The sequence below is a fragment of the Lynx canadensis genome, chromosome D1 (assembly GCF_007474595.2).
Source record: "Lynx canadensis isolate LIC74 chromosome D1, mLynCan4.pri.v2, whole genome shotgun sequence".
NCBI classification, from domain to species: domain Eukaryota; kingdom Metazoa; phylum Chordata; class Mammalia; order Carnivora; family Felidae; genus Lynx; species Lynx canadensis.
The window spans coordinates 70,884,237-70,899,004 of record NC_044312.2 but is presented as its reverse complement, the minus strand read 5'-3'; the positions used below and the strand labels follow the sequence as shown (position 1 = coordinate 70,899,004).

General features: G+C 38.6%; 1 long non-coding RNA gene across 1 annotated transcript in view; it reads right to left on the bottom strand.

Annotated features, from left to right (window-relative positions):
* Positions 1 to 14,634, bottom strand: part of LOC115526147 — a 29,182-nt gene extending 14,548 nt beyond the window's left edge. Inside the window, exons 1-3 of the long non-coding RNA XR_003972558.1 lie at positions 14,528 to 14,634; positions 12,482 to 12,527; positions 8,543 to 8,634 (exon numbers count right to left, since the gene is read on the bottom strand). This is a non-coding gene — a long non-coding RNA (uncharacterized LOC115526147). The remainder of the gene's footprint in view (positions 1 to 8,542; positions 8,635 to 12,481; positions 12,528 to 14,527) is intronic.
* Positions 14,635 to 14,768: the final 134 nt, after the last annotated feature.

The following is a 14,768-nucleotide window of genomic DNA, read 5'->3' as shown; positions in this document are numbered from 1 at the left end:
AAATGTGCATCAAATAATAAGTGATACCCTATCTCTCCTGAGGACATAATCTCTCCTAAATGCCCATCTGGTTCACTGCTTTTTTCATGGAAAGGAGAATCCTGAGGAGTGGGTCCAACAGGGAGGAATGTTATGCAATGTGGCCTGAGACAACATAGTGGGATGGAGAGTCCCAATTTTCATCAACTTAGTTGCAAGGAGACAAGGTCATGGCACAGAAGACAACATCTGTGGGCCAGGCAAATGCAGAGAAGTAAGTGGTAAAGCTGAGATCAGGTGAGGGAAGATCTGAACAGAGTGAGCTGGGTGCAGAGGGTCAAGGGAAGTGTTTTAGTTCTGCAGCCACAAATGGGAAGCCACACCCAGTGCCCCTTTTACGTCTGTCTGCTGTGGAGAGAGATTCTATTGCTTGGCATAGACCCGCAGCACTCCGGGCTAAACACTGAAAAATCTATTTTTATTCGCTCTTTTAAATACTTTCTTTTCATCTCAGTGCTGTATAGTTTTTTATCCTGTCATGTTTCCTTCCATGGGTTCCTGTTTTTAAACTCCACTCTCTACTTGCCTGGGTGGCTCAGTCAGTTAAGCATCCAACTCTTGATTTTGGCTCAGGTCATGATCATGCAGTTTGTGGGTTTAAGCCTCACCTCAGGCTCCTCACTGACAGTGCAGTGAGATTCCCTTTCTTCCTCTCTCTCCCTCTCACGCTCATGCCCTCTCACTCAAAATAAATAAACTTAAAAAAAAAAAAGAAGAAGAAGATTTAAACTCCACTCGCTAAGGCTCTAGGTTCCTTTGCATTTTTTGCTTTGGTTTTGTTTTCTTTAAGAGCTTTGTGAAAGCTAGCACTTTTGCCTTTTTTTCCCCCTTTGTTCATGTAGTCTGACCTGGAAACCAGGACTTTATGTTGGCCTAGATTTCTCAGGTCTCTAATCAACTCTGCGGAAAGTAAAACAGCTTGGCAACAGGCATAATAATAATAATTAAAAATAATAGGGAGCACAGAACTAAGAAATGAGATTCAAAAATAAGGCAAAAGATACAGAGTCATAGGCTTTCATGCAAAAATATCTATTCTGACCAACTTAGAAACACCCTTATAAATCAGTTAATAGCATCTGTCTATGTGGAGAAAAGCAAAACCATGGGGATTTCTGCCTTGGAGTGTGAAGTCAGCTTTGTGTATTCCCTTCTGGTGAAATGCTCATATACACACAAACGTTTGAAAACCTACGATGAAAACAATGGCTGCTACCAGTTAAGATTTCCAAGGGCACTTCTGAAACACAGAGTAGGTTTTTCTGGCACGACTTCTTCAGAGACGTTCTCACTTAAATCCATGCATGGTCATTTTATATCTCCCATTTATGCATTTCTTGTTTGCTGAACCTAAGTCTTGTCAGAGAGTTATTTAAAAAAAATACTTTTTAAAGTTACCCACACCCTAAACAGCAGAACTGCTGTGTGTATACACATGCTCTGGAAAGACACAAGTCAGGTATTGGGTGTAGGCACAGGACAAACCGCATGGTCTGCCTTGGCAGCCCTGTCCTCACCTGCAAGCTGCCCACACACACTCCCTTCCAAACGGTGCTCTTCTGATGCCAATTGGCTAGCTGAGCTACCCGGGGAGGAAGCCTATGGGAGGGGCCGGGTGGAAGGTGATGTGGATAAATATTTTATAAACTAAACTTTAAGCTTAAAACTTGATTTACTCTTTCAACCCAATTCACACTGGAAGTCCAGTCTCTTAAAAAGCTTGGACATTGAAGAGTTAAAGGGGTATGGAAGCCGGTGTAGCCTGGGGCTGTCATCCAAGGCCAGCAGAAAAGGCAGCAGGAAGGGTCTGGTTCTGGCTAGGCTACAGACAGGCCATCTGGATGCAGGGAAAGCCTAGAATGCCAGAAACAGCTTTTCTTTTTGGTGTTAGGCTTCATTAAGTTCAGCCTGGGGAGTGTCTTTTTGCTTTAAGACCCAAACTGAGAGTCTTCCTTGAATAGGGATTTGATATTTTGAATTTTATGAAGCAAACACCCACTATATATATCCTTTTGGTAAGGAAGGTCACAAAAAGCAATGTATACGATTAAGCATATTTTTTTAAAGGATGTAGACCAGAGTCACTAGATGTAAACATACACAGAAACTATGTACAGTCTTTAAATAATTTTGCTAGGAATAGGTAAACCTGAATAGGTTGTCTGAAAAAAAAAAAAGTTGTTGGTTTGCTGTTTGTTTGTTTGTTTTTTTAATATTGTACCAGTCTGTGACTCTGATAAAGAATCTTTTGGGGCGCCTGGGTGGCGCAGTCGGTTAAGCATCCGACTTCAGCCAGGTCACGATCTCGCGGTCCGTGAGTTCGAGCCCCGCGTTGGGCTCTGGGCTGATGGCTCGGAGCCTGGAGCCTGTTTCCGATTCTGTGTCTCCCTCTCTCTCTGCCCCTCCCCCGTTCACGCTCTGTCTCTCTCTGTCCCAAAAATAAATAAACGTTGAAAAAAAAAAAAAAAAAAAAAAAAAAAGAATCTTTTTATTGTTTTTCCTGTAGTTGACCTGAAAAAGCAGCTTTGCAACACTGGAATTGCTTTTAGGTCTTAAAAATTATTTTCTTTCTCCATTTTTGTTTTATAGTTAATTATATTACATTTGGCATAAAGTTGGCATGGGCCAGTTATAATTCCTTCCACAGGAAATTTTCTTTAGTAAAACTGAAAAAAGAAAAGAAATGTCGCAGGGAAATTATAGCCACTTCCTACTCTATATCACTGATGAACATACACTCCTTTTTGGAAACCACCCTCTTTCAAAGATATGATCTATTCTTCCCTAGCTATAGCAATCTGCATTGGATTTGTATGTGTTATTCTTAACAATTAAAGGAAAAGGTGAATGTAAATTCACTTGGACAAAACAAAACAGGAAAGAGAATATTATCCTTAAGAGAATTCTTACCTTATGGAAGAGAAAATGCACGTATCTTTTTGGGTGGGGAAGGGGGGGGCAGATTTTTTTCTCTCCAAAGCATTAATTGCCACCTAGCAGCAGAGAAGGGAATTGCACACTAACTTTGGACTTCAATTTTAGAAAACGTCGGTTTTAAAGGGCACGTTACCTTTTTTTTTAAGATTTACTTAAAAAAAATTTTTTTTTATGTTTATTCATTTTTGAAAGACAGAGACAAATCACAAGCATGGGCGGGGCAGAGAGAGAGGGGGACACAGAATCCGAAGCAGGCTCCAGGCTCTGAGCTGTCAGCACAGAGCCCGATGTGGGGCCTGAACTCAGGAACCGTGAGATCATGACCTGAGCCACCCAGGCGCCCCATAAGATTTATTTTTTTAAAGTAATCTCTACACCCAACATGGAGTTTGAACCCACAACCCTGAGATCAAGAGTCGCACACTCCATGGACTGAGTCAGCCAGGCGCCCCTAATGTCCACATTATTTTTTATCATGACCAATATTTAAAGAATTATTAGCCTACTGATAGGTTAGGGTTTGAATTTTTTCTCTCTTGTCATGAGGGAAGAAAAAGAAATACAACAAACGAAAAATTTTGGCTTATTTATAAGAATGCTCTTTCCAGCATAAAATGTCTCAGTTTTTTTGTTTCTCAATTTACCCTTGCCACCTCAGCAATAGGCCAAAGGAAAAGAAATGCTAAAGTCACCCTGACACTAAAAAAATGCTGGCTTTGGCTTATTAAAGGAAGAAATGTGTGTTTTTAATACAGAAAGTGGTTTCCCAAATAATCTTGGGTTGGGTTTCTGTAAAAAATGAGATCAGAATAGATTTTATTTTGCTAAGACAATAAGAGGTCATTTATTTTGAAATTTAGAAGACATCTTCCTATACTGGACGAAATGATTTCCAGACCAAATGATTACTCAAATCTGCTGAAGAAGGACATCCTTATTTCAGTTTACCAGTCACATGTTTAGTTTTATAGCACTCACCTATACTGAATGCCAAAACTTTAAAGGAGAGTCTCTATTATTACGTTTCATAGATCTTGGCAGCTAAATAAAAATAACTTCTTGGGGCTCCTGGGTGGCTCAGTCAGTTGGGCGTCCGACTCTTGATTTTAACTCAGGTCATGGGATCAAGCCACATGACAGGCTCCGTACTGAGCATGGAGCCTGCTTAAGATTCACTTTCTCTCTCCCTCTGCCCCTCTCCCCAGCTGGAGTTCTCTCTCACTAAAAACAAAACAAAACAAAACAAAACAAAACAAAACAAAAAAATCTTCTTTCTCCAAAGACATCCAGATGGCCAACAGACACATGAAAAGATGCTCAACATCACTATCAGGGAAATATAAATCAAAACTACAATAAGATATCACCTCACACCTGTCAGGATGGCTAAAATAAAAAACACAAGAAACAACAAGTGCTGGTGAGGATGTGAAGAAAAAGGAAGCCTTGTGCATTATTGGTAGGAATGCAAACTGGTGCAGCCACTGTGGAAAACAGTATGGAGGTTCCTCAAAAAACTAACCAAACATGGGGCGCCTGGGTGGCTCAGTTGGTTAAGCCTCCGATTCAGCTCAGTTCATGATCTCAGGGTTGGTGGGTTCAAGCCCCGTGTCGGGCTCTGTGCTGACAGCTCAGAGCCTGGAGCCTACTTCTGATTCTGTCTCCCTCTCTCTCTGCCCCCGACCTTCTCTCAAAAATAAGCGTTAAAGAAAAAAACTTAAAAAAAAAAAACAACTAAACATAGAACTACCCTATAATACACTACTATTTACCCCAAAATTACAAAAACACTAATTCAAAGGGTTACACACATTCCAATGTCTATTGTAGTATTATATACCATAGCCAAATTATGGAAATGCCAAGTGTCCATCGACTGATGAATGGATAAAGAAGATGCGGTATACATATGCAATGGAATATTATTCAGCCATCAAAAAGAACGAACTCTTGCCATTTGCAACATTGACGGAGCTAGAGAATATAATGCTAAGTGAAATAAGTGAGTTAAAGAAATACAAATACCATATGATCTCACTCATATGTGGAATTAATAAAACAAAACAAATGACCAAAGGCGGGGAAAAAGATATACCAAGAAAGACTTTTTTTTTTTTTTTTTTTTTTTTTTTTTTTACCTAAGCTTCATGCCAAAATGGTGCTTGAATTCATGACCCTGAGATCAACAGTTACATGCTCTACTAACTGAGCCAGCCAGGTGCCCCCCCAAGAAACAAACTCTTTTTTTTTTTATATAGGCTTCATGTGCAGTGCAGAGCCCAATATGTGACTTGAACTCATGACCCTGAGATCAAGACCTGAGCTGAGATCAAGAGTCAGACACTTAACTGAGTCAGACACCCAGGCGCCCTGAAACAGACTCTTAACTATAGAAAGCAAACTGATGGTCACTAGAGGGGAGGTGGGTGGGCAAGATGGGTAAAATAGGTGATGGGGATTAGAAGTGTACTTCTAATGATGAAAAATAAATAAAATAATTAAAAACTTTCAAAAGGGATTCAAACAAAATTAAATATTTAGGAGGACTTCAAAAGCTAACAAGTTGGAAAAAAGGCTACTGGCTAAAAATGTAACTTATTTAAGATATTACATATGGAGGAGTGAGTGGCTCACTGGACACTTCCAGTTTGCCACTTTTTACCTAGCTAAATAATAAGTATTGCTACTGTACTGAGTCTATGAGTATATTATCACCAAGGCAACCAGCAACATTTTGGAAAACAAATTCTGGTTTAAAAATAATAATAACAGCTAATATTTTACTGAGAATTCACCATGTGCCAGGCAGTGTGTTAAGCACTTTAAATGAAAAATTCACTTAGTCATCACAATAATCATAAAAGATACTAGCCAAAGTATGTCATTTTACAGGTTTAAGCAAGAACAACAACAACAACAAAACAAAGGTTCAGAGAGGCGAAATTAGGCATTACAGATCTTAGAATCTGTAAGTAGCTAAGCTCATACAAACCCAGTTCTATCTTAATATTGGAGTGCCCCACTATTCAATTCTTGGAACTCTTTTCTATCTACTCTTTAGTCTGTGGTTCTAAATAACTTCCTTATGATGATGACTCCCAATTTTATTATTTTTTTTTAAAGATTTTATTTTTAAGTAATCTCTATACCCCTCAAACTCACAACCCCAAGATCAAGAGTTGTATGCTCTACCAACTGAGCCAGCCAGGTGCCCTAATGACTCCCAATTTTAGATCTCCAGCCTCCATCTTGCCACTGAACTCCAACTCATATGCCAACAAACTATGCCTTAACTCCACTAGGATGCCTAACAGACATCCCAAAGTTGAAATATTATAAAATCATATCATCATCTTTCTCCCCAAAATCCGCTCCTTCCACTTCTCCTTGATTGCAGTTCACTGCGACTCCATTCTTCCATTTGTTCAGGACGATAATGGCAGCCATTTTGAAACCTCTCTTTCTCTTACATGCCACATTCAACCCATTAGCAAAATGTACTGTTGGGTCCACCTTCTAAATACATGCAGAATCCAACTAATTCCTACCATCTCAGCATTACAATCCTGGTCCAAGCCATTGTCATCTCTCACTTGGATTACTATAAGCGTCTGGATCTTGTTAGTCTGCTTGACCCCTATAATCTGATCTCAGCACATGGGTCAGGATAATCTTTTTAAAATGTCAGTCATGACATTCATCTGTTCAAAATCCTCTTGTAGCTTCCCATCTCTCTCAAAGTCTTTACTATGGCCTGAAAGCCTTATATTATCTGTAACCCCTGTCCCATTTCCTCTCTGATTTCATCTCATTATATTCTTCCTCTGGAATTTTGATCTGTTTGTTTATGAGGTATTCTCAGTATCTTAGTGATAATGCTTAGCATATAGTAAGATCAACAAATACATATTGAATGAATGAAAAATATCTGACTCCAGAAATTTTCCTTTTCATCATTCCCTTCTATGGGCATATTGGTGGCTCCGGGAGTTGAAAGTGGTTGGCTGGACTCTTTAGAGCAGTTCTTATATCAAAGCTTCACTTGTGAACCAAAAGAAGAGACATTTGGTCTCTTGGGGTATTAATGGTTTTCAGTTCCTTCAAGAATGATGTGGGGACTTTGCTCAGGGTACAACTTGACTGTTAACCAGTAGTTGCAAATTTGATCAAAAGATCAATAAGGGTATTTAGTAGAAAGAATAGATGAAAAAAGCAGTACTATGCTCCAATTTAAAGGTTATTTTTTGTTGGTTCAGGATGTTTTAGAATTAAATTAAAATAAAGTGTAGTAAGAGCCAAGTTGAAATTTTCCCACGGACATGTAACATTCATTGTTACTCAACTATCTAGATGATATTCTGTAATAATTGCTTCATTTCTGGAAAAAAACATTTCTAAACAACTCAAGTATGCCAATGGCTTTTGTACAGGCCTCACTTTTGGTAATACCGAGGGAGGGAAATTATATTATGGAGTTTAGATAAAACTTTAAACTGTTAGTCTTCCAAATTATGTCCATTAGTTCCAATTGTTCTATTCTAAGCTTTAGTTATTACCAGAAGAGAACCTTAGCTTCTGAATAACCAGAAAAAATAAAAATTTAAAAAGGTAGTAAATATAGATTAGACTGCATTTAGAGTGAGCTATCTAAAGGCTATGAAATGTCAATTAAATAAATTATGATACATTTGTATGATGAAGGATCTTACTGTTATGCAGACATTTAAAATCATGTGACATGATTTTAGGGGTGCCTACGTTGCTCAGTCGGTTGTGCATCCAATTCTTGATTTCAGCTCAGGTCCTGATCCCAGGATCATGGGATCGAGCCCTACACTGGGCTCTGCGCTGGGCATAGAGCCTGCTTGAGAATCTCTCTCCCTCTGCCCCTCTCCCCTGCTTGTATTCTCTCTCTCTCTCTCAAAAATAATAAAGGAAAACTTAAAAATTACAAAAGCACATGGCATGAAATGTTTATGGTATAATGTTTAAATAAAAAAGCAGGGTAAAAAAAGCATTTATAATTTGATATAAATTTTTGTGGCAGGTTATTTTGTTGAGATATTAATTCTATGTATCCCCCTGCCCCTCGCCCCCATTCAAGCAAGTATCCAGACCCTCATATTTTTGTAAGGCAAAAAGCAAAACATAGGCTCTTGTTGTCTTTTGAAATAAGGAGGAGAAACAAAGGACAGAAATGCCTTTGAAGGTGAGGTGGAAGACAGATTCCTTAAGACTTAGAAGTCTGAAGCTGAAATGTTGAGTAAGCAGCTAAGTCTTCTGTCTTGCTCTGTGACAGAACCCAGGATGGTGGCAAAACCTCAAAGGGGAAGGCTGCACCTGGGTGCTTGGGCTGCCAGATTCACTCATTTGATTCCAAGGGTGGTAAAGGAGTATCAGAGTCATGAGACCTGAAGGGAAGATGGCATAAAAGGGAATCTTAGCAGTAAATCAATGTGGACAGACAACTAAATAATTTCCAGGTATTTCCATGATAATTAAGGCCCTAGAAACTTTGTACAATCCTAGATGGAGAGGAAATGCTCAGTAACCGAGACGGACTTACCCACCAGCATGGCAGGATGGGAGCTCAGGTTTAGATTCAAGTTGATCTGAAGAAATGCAATTATTTACTTCTGTGGAATAAGAGAGCCATACCTACAATATGCATATGCAAATACAATGTATTACAAACTATAAATATTAGAAAATACATTCTCAGGATAATTTTCCTCCTTTAGGTATATATTATCGTAGGGAAAAAATCACTAAAATTTTAATAGGGATTTTTCTCTACATAGGGGATTTTTTTCCACACTGTTTGCATTTGAAACAGTTTAAATAAATGTGTATTCCTTTTATTTTTGAAAAAAAATATAAAGCCAACTATAAGCTTTTATCCTATATATTTGAACAGGTAAAAAACAGAGAAGGGTATATATCATAATCTTAGGTTCTATTTCAGCTGTTTCAGATCTACTAGTATTAATATTCTTAGAGGTATAATACAAACTCAACTTCAGGAAAAGAAAACGGGTTTTTCTCACATTAAAAAAAAATTATCATATACCTCCTGCACCCTGTAAAATTTTTAGATATTATTGAATCAGTCAGGGTCCCAGCAGGAAACAGCACACTCCAAAGGCACAACTGAAAACAGTGTAATCAGAATGTGGGCAATGAAACAGCAAGAGATGATATAGTACCACTGCTGACTTGTGGCCAACATGGAGGGAAGGTGGGAGGTTAATAAATACCCTGATCTCTTTCTCCCACTGCCTTCTGATCTGCTAGTGCCCTCCATCAACTGAGCTCAAACAGAAGCCACTGGCGAAGGCACAGTGAGATCTATAGCGGCAATGGAGACTATCTAACACAGTAACATCAAGGGGAAAGCAATCCTACAATTTTGTTATAAATATTTCCAAATATATGGATTAATAGTTATAAAATTCCAGTTATAAAATAAATAAGTCACATAGATGAAAAGTACATCATAGGGTATATAGTCAGTAATATTGTAATTAACTTTGTACAGTGACAGGTGGTGACTACATTTACCATGGTAAGCATTATGTAATATATAAAATTGTCAAATCACTATGTTGTGTACCTGAAACTAATATAATACTATATGTCCGTTATACTTCAATTAAAAAAATATTTTAGGGGCACCTGGGTGGCTCAGTCAGTTAAGGATCTGACTTCAGCTCAGGTCATAATCTCACAGTTTGTGCATTCAAGCCCCACATCGGGCTCTGCACTGACAGCTCAGAGCCTGAAGCCTGCTTTGGATTCTATGCCTCACTCTCTCTCTCTGTCCCTGCCCCGCTTGTGCTCTGTCTCTCTCTGTTTCTCAAAAATAAATAAACATTTAAAAAAAATTTAAAAATGGGGTGCCTGGGTGGCTCCGTCGGCTAAGTCTCTGACTTTAGCTCAGGTCATGATATCATAGCTCATGAGTTCAATCCCTGCATCAGGCTCTGTGCTGACAGCTCAGAGCCTGGAGCCTGCTTCAGATTTTGTGTTTCCTTCTCTCTCTGCTCCTCTGCTACACGTGCTCTGTTTCTCTCTCTCTCTCTCTCTCTCTCTCTCTCTCAAAAATAAACAAAAACAATTTTTTTAATTAAAAAATATTTTTAATAGAAAAAAATAATTCCAAATTTAAAGACTTCTCCTAGAAGGGTACCGGAAAGACAGTGTTGGACACTAATCTTTGGTACTGTGCAATACACTGGAATTATTACTAGTACTGCTAAGGTACTTTTACTCATCCCTGATTTTTTAAACTATGTTAGGCGCTAGTTAGTGTGACACTTTATATGTATGTGTGTGTGTGTGTGTGTGTGTGTGTGTGCGTGTGTGCGTGCGTGTTGCTGTTCTCCAAGAGCTGGTGATTTAATAGATGGAGACAATATGTAAACAAATAAGTGCAATTGTTATATGTGTGTAGCAGGATGTTAAAGTGAGACTCTTTCTATCTCATTTTTGTGTGTGGTTCTAAGAAAGTAAATTATTCCCACATTCCACAGTAAAGTGGAAGGCCACCAAAAGTAGAAATTGCAAAAAAGGGGGGGGCTGCTTTTGCAATTTACCTGTGTATCCACTTCTAAGTCAGAAAAAAAGTTGAAGTTTAGAAGATTTTGAGAGGGTTTTTAATGTGCAGTGTGTTGACATTGGTTTTTCCTCACCTCATGCCCAGGGAGAGAGGCTTTAATGGAACTTTGATATATGTCCCTTAGAGCTGGGGGTTATGGGGGTCACAGTGGATTCACGTCAGGATTATATTTGAGGCATTCATTCACTCAATACTTCAGTAGCACTTATTTTTTTTAAATTTTTTTTTTAACATTTATTCATTTTTGAGAGTGAGAGAGACAGAGCCTGAGTGGGGGAGGGGCAGAGAGAGAGGGAGACACAGAATCCAAAGCAGGCTCCAGGCTCTGAGCTGTCAGCACAGAGCCCGACACAGGGCTCGAACTCACGGACCGCGATATCATGACCTGAGCTGAAGTCAGACGCTCAACCGACTGAGCCACCCAGGCGCCCCTCAGTAGCACTTATTAAGCAGGTACTATACCAGACACAGGTGACTACAGCAGTGAATGAAATAGATGAAAAGCCCCTGCCTCCATAGAGCCAACATTCTAGTGGAATCTGGACAAGAAAAGATAGCTGGCTAACCGCAAAGATGAGTTTTGAGTGGTCAAAATCTATACTCAGAGGTGTGAGGCAAAGCCATTCCGTGGATATCTGGATCAGATATGGGTTGCTGAAGTAAGTCACGTGGAAGAGTAAAGAGACCCCCACAGAAAGAAGCTGGAGGCATATAGCACAGATGCAAGCAACTGACATTGAGCTGATTGCCAGATGACATATATTTACCCAAGTGCAAGCAAGAGATTGCCAGTATTTGCTCATTGGGGTAAGGTGAGGAAAGAGGTGTTTCCAAAGAATGCATAAAGTTACAAGTGTTGAGTGAAATTGAAGAAGTACTGCTACATTTGCTGACCCACTCTTCCTACAAAATATCTCTACTGATCAATTTTTCAACTCTTGGTTAAAGACCAAGATGCATCCTAAGCCAAATCCCCAAAACATGAAGAGCTGAAAGTCATGTAAAAACTTTAGTAAGTGCTTAGGACCTTCAGTTTTGACCAAAAGGTTAACCAAATGCCCGTTCTGATGGCTTATGAGAGGAGCTTTGATATGAGCCTCTGAAAAGTCTAGCCAATCACTGTGAATGAAGGATATATCACAAAGCCCTAAATATTTATTTAGGAGATAACAATCAAAAGGACAAGTTTGAGAGTGACAGATTCATCATTCTTTCATTTTTTCATTTAACAAATATTTAATGAGTACCTACTATTATGCTAGGCTTTGTTCTAGGCACTAGGAGTAGCTTAGTAAATAAAAAAAAATTTCTGGAGTGCCTGGGTGGCTCAGTGGGTTAAGCGTCCAACCGTTGATTTCAGCTCAGGTCATGATCTCACCATTGTGAGATTAAGCCCACACAGGGCTCTGCATTGAGTGTGGAGCCTCCTTGGGATTCTCTCTCTCTCTCTCTCTCTCTCTCTCTCCCTCTCTCTCAAAATAAATAAGTAGACATTATTTTAAAAATCCCTATGTTGAGTGTTACGTGATTCCCTGTTACATACTTACAGTATCCCCCATGCTGTCCCTCCCCCTAACTTTTACTTGAACTAGCTTCATTGGGTTTCTTTTCTTTGTATTCAATACATTCCTTCTACAAAAGTAACACGGTAGCAATAGGTTAACTACCTAAGGGCAGGGGCTCCTGGAAATCAATGAGAAAATGACTAATAATAATAAACTGAGGAAGGGAATTAAGTGGCAATTCACTAAAGTAATGTAAACAGACAAGAAATACATGAAAAGATTTTTTTTTTTGGCTAGGAAGCAAAAAATACAAGTAAAATTAAAGAGATTTTTTTTCCTCTTTTTCTTTGCCTATCAATTGATAAAGGTAAGAAGTACTTACCCTATCCAGTGCTGATGAAAGTATAAAGAAAGTGGACTCTCAGGCACTGTAGAATATAAATTGATATAAGTTTTTGCTTTTTCGTAATTTAGCCATATTTATCATAATTGTAAATGCAAGTTCCCTTTGACCTGGCAATTCCATTACTATGAATTCATCATAAGGAGGTAATCAGGAAAGTACAAAAATGTGTGTATGTATAAAAATATTCATTATAGTATTTTTATAATAATGAAGACTTGGAAATAAGCTAATGGTTCACCCATAGTTTAGTTAATTATTGTATTTCTACACAATGGAATACTATGTCACTATTGAAAATAATATATATCATTACTTATGAACACGAAAACATGGCCATAACTTTTAAAGTGTAGTATAAAACAGTTTAGTATGATCTTATTTCTAAAAACAATTATATATTTATTACACTTATTTTTGAAGCATGTGAATATACGCATATGCAGAAAAGAATTGCCAAAATGTTTATGTACTATATAACAATTATTAAATGTACTTTTTGCACTCAACATTCATTAAATAATATTTATTAAGCATTTAGTATATGCTAGGCATTGTGCTGGGTGCTAGAGAAACAGAAGAGAACAATCTGCTAATTTAATCCACTAAATTAACAGTGATTTTTAAAATGACAACAATTTGGGGTGCCTCGTGGCTCATTTGGTTAAGCATCCAACTTTGGCTCAGGTCATGATCTCATTCATGTTCATTCATGAGTTTGAGCCGGGCTCTCTGGTGTTAGCATAGAGCCTGCTTCGAATCCTCTGTCCCACTCTCTCTCTGCCACTCCCCCGCTCACTTGCATGCTCTCTCTCAAAAATAAATAAACATTTAAAAAGATATAATATAATAATAATAATTTATAAATAATATATATTAATATATATATAATATATATAATATATATTCTTTTTAAAATGACAACAACCAGTATTGGTGAATTTAAGGAGGAGGGTACCCTCAAATACTATTGTGGTTGGCACCGAATCCTAACCACTAGACCACCAGGGAGGTTTCATATACTATTGTGGACAGTATAAACTGATAAAACATTTCTGGAGGGCAGCTTAGCACTTTTTATTAAAAGCTTTGGAAAAATCCACTTCACTTGACTCTGCAATTCCATTTTTAGGAATTTATTCTAAAGAAGGAAGTATTGGCATATACAAGCAAAACTATGTACCAAGCAGTTCATAAATGAGTTGGTGAGTAGGGGGGAACCTAAATATTAAACAACAGGGATTTGGTTAAATAAAACATCGTATGTTCATAATGCTGAATACTAGGGAGTCATATTTAACCTGAAAAATATTTGACAGAGAAAAAAAGACCAAAATATCAAAGTGAAAGGTTTAAACAGACTGTGATACTAAATTGCTCTGAACTCGAGCAAATCACAGAAGTGACCTGAGTCTGTTACTTCATCTGCAAAAGCTTAGATCATTAAGGATCAAACTTTCAATGTGGACCTTGCCTGAGTCTAGGTACTTAACTTTCCTACTTTATAAAGAAAATATGTCAACGTTGGTACAGGGTAGGTGTTAAATTGGCAGATATTTGCAGAGCTGTGCTAAACTCTCTGTGGATTTGCCAAAAGTTCTCAACAGAGAAAGTACGTGTTTCAGAAGAAAATGTCCAGTTTTTCTCAGTGGTCTGATCTACCCGATTAAAACATTATAACAAAATAAAGAAAAAACAAGCATCGTGCTTGATTTTGACACCAGAGAAAGGCATTAGTGCCCTCATGGAGTTAAAAGTCATGTAGGGGAAACCAGTAATGATACTAAAGAGGGACCAATGGCAACAGAGCCTTGAAAAATGGTTTCTCCAGGGAATGGAGAAAAGGATTTCCGAAGTAGAAAGAAATGCGTGTACACAAAGTACTTGACGAAGAGTGTGGTTGACACAAACAAACGAACCATTATTTTGTGGCCTTTCTTACAGCCTCGCTCTTCTTCCAGTCACACAATACCCCAAATCTCTGTGGACCCTGAATGAGAGATTTCGAGCGGCACACTGTATCACCTGTAGTCGCAGGCGTCGTCTCGAACGATTTCAGGTGTATCAGCCGAGCGGTGAGAAACTGGAGGGAATCGGCAATACACAGGTAATAATCACTGAGGATCCGAGAAGGGCGATTTTGTAGTGGCCGCCCCGAAGCTCTCAGCCGCCGCGGGCACTCCCCGCCCAAGATTTCCCGCCAATCTCAACCCCGCCTCCTGACGAGGCCCCGCCTACTGGGGGGGTTGATCTGGGAGTTTGAGGG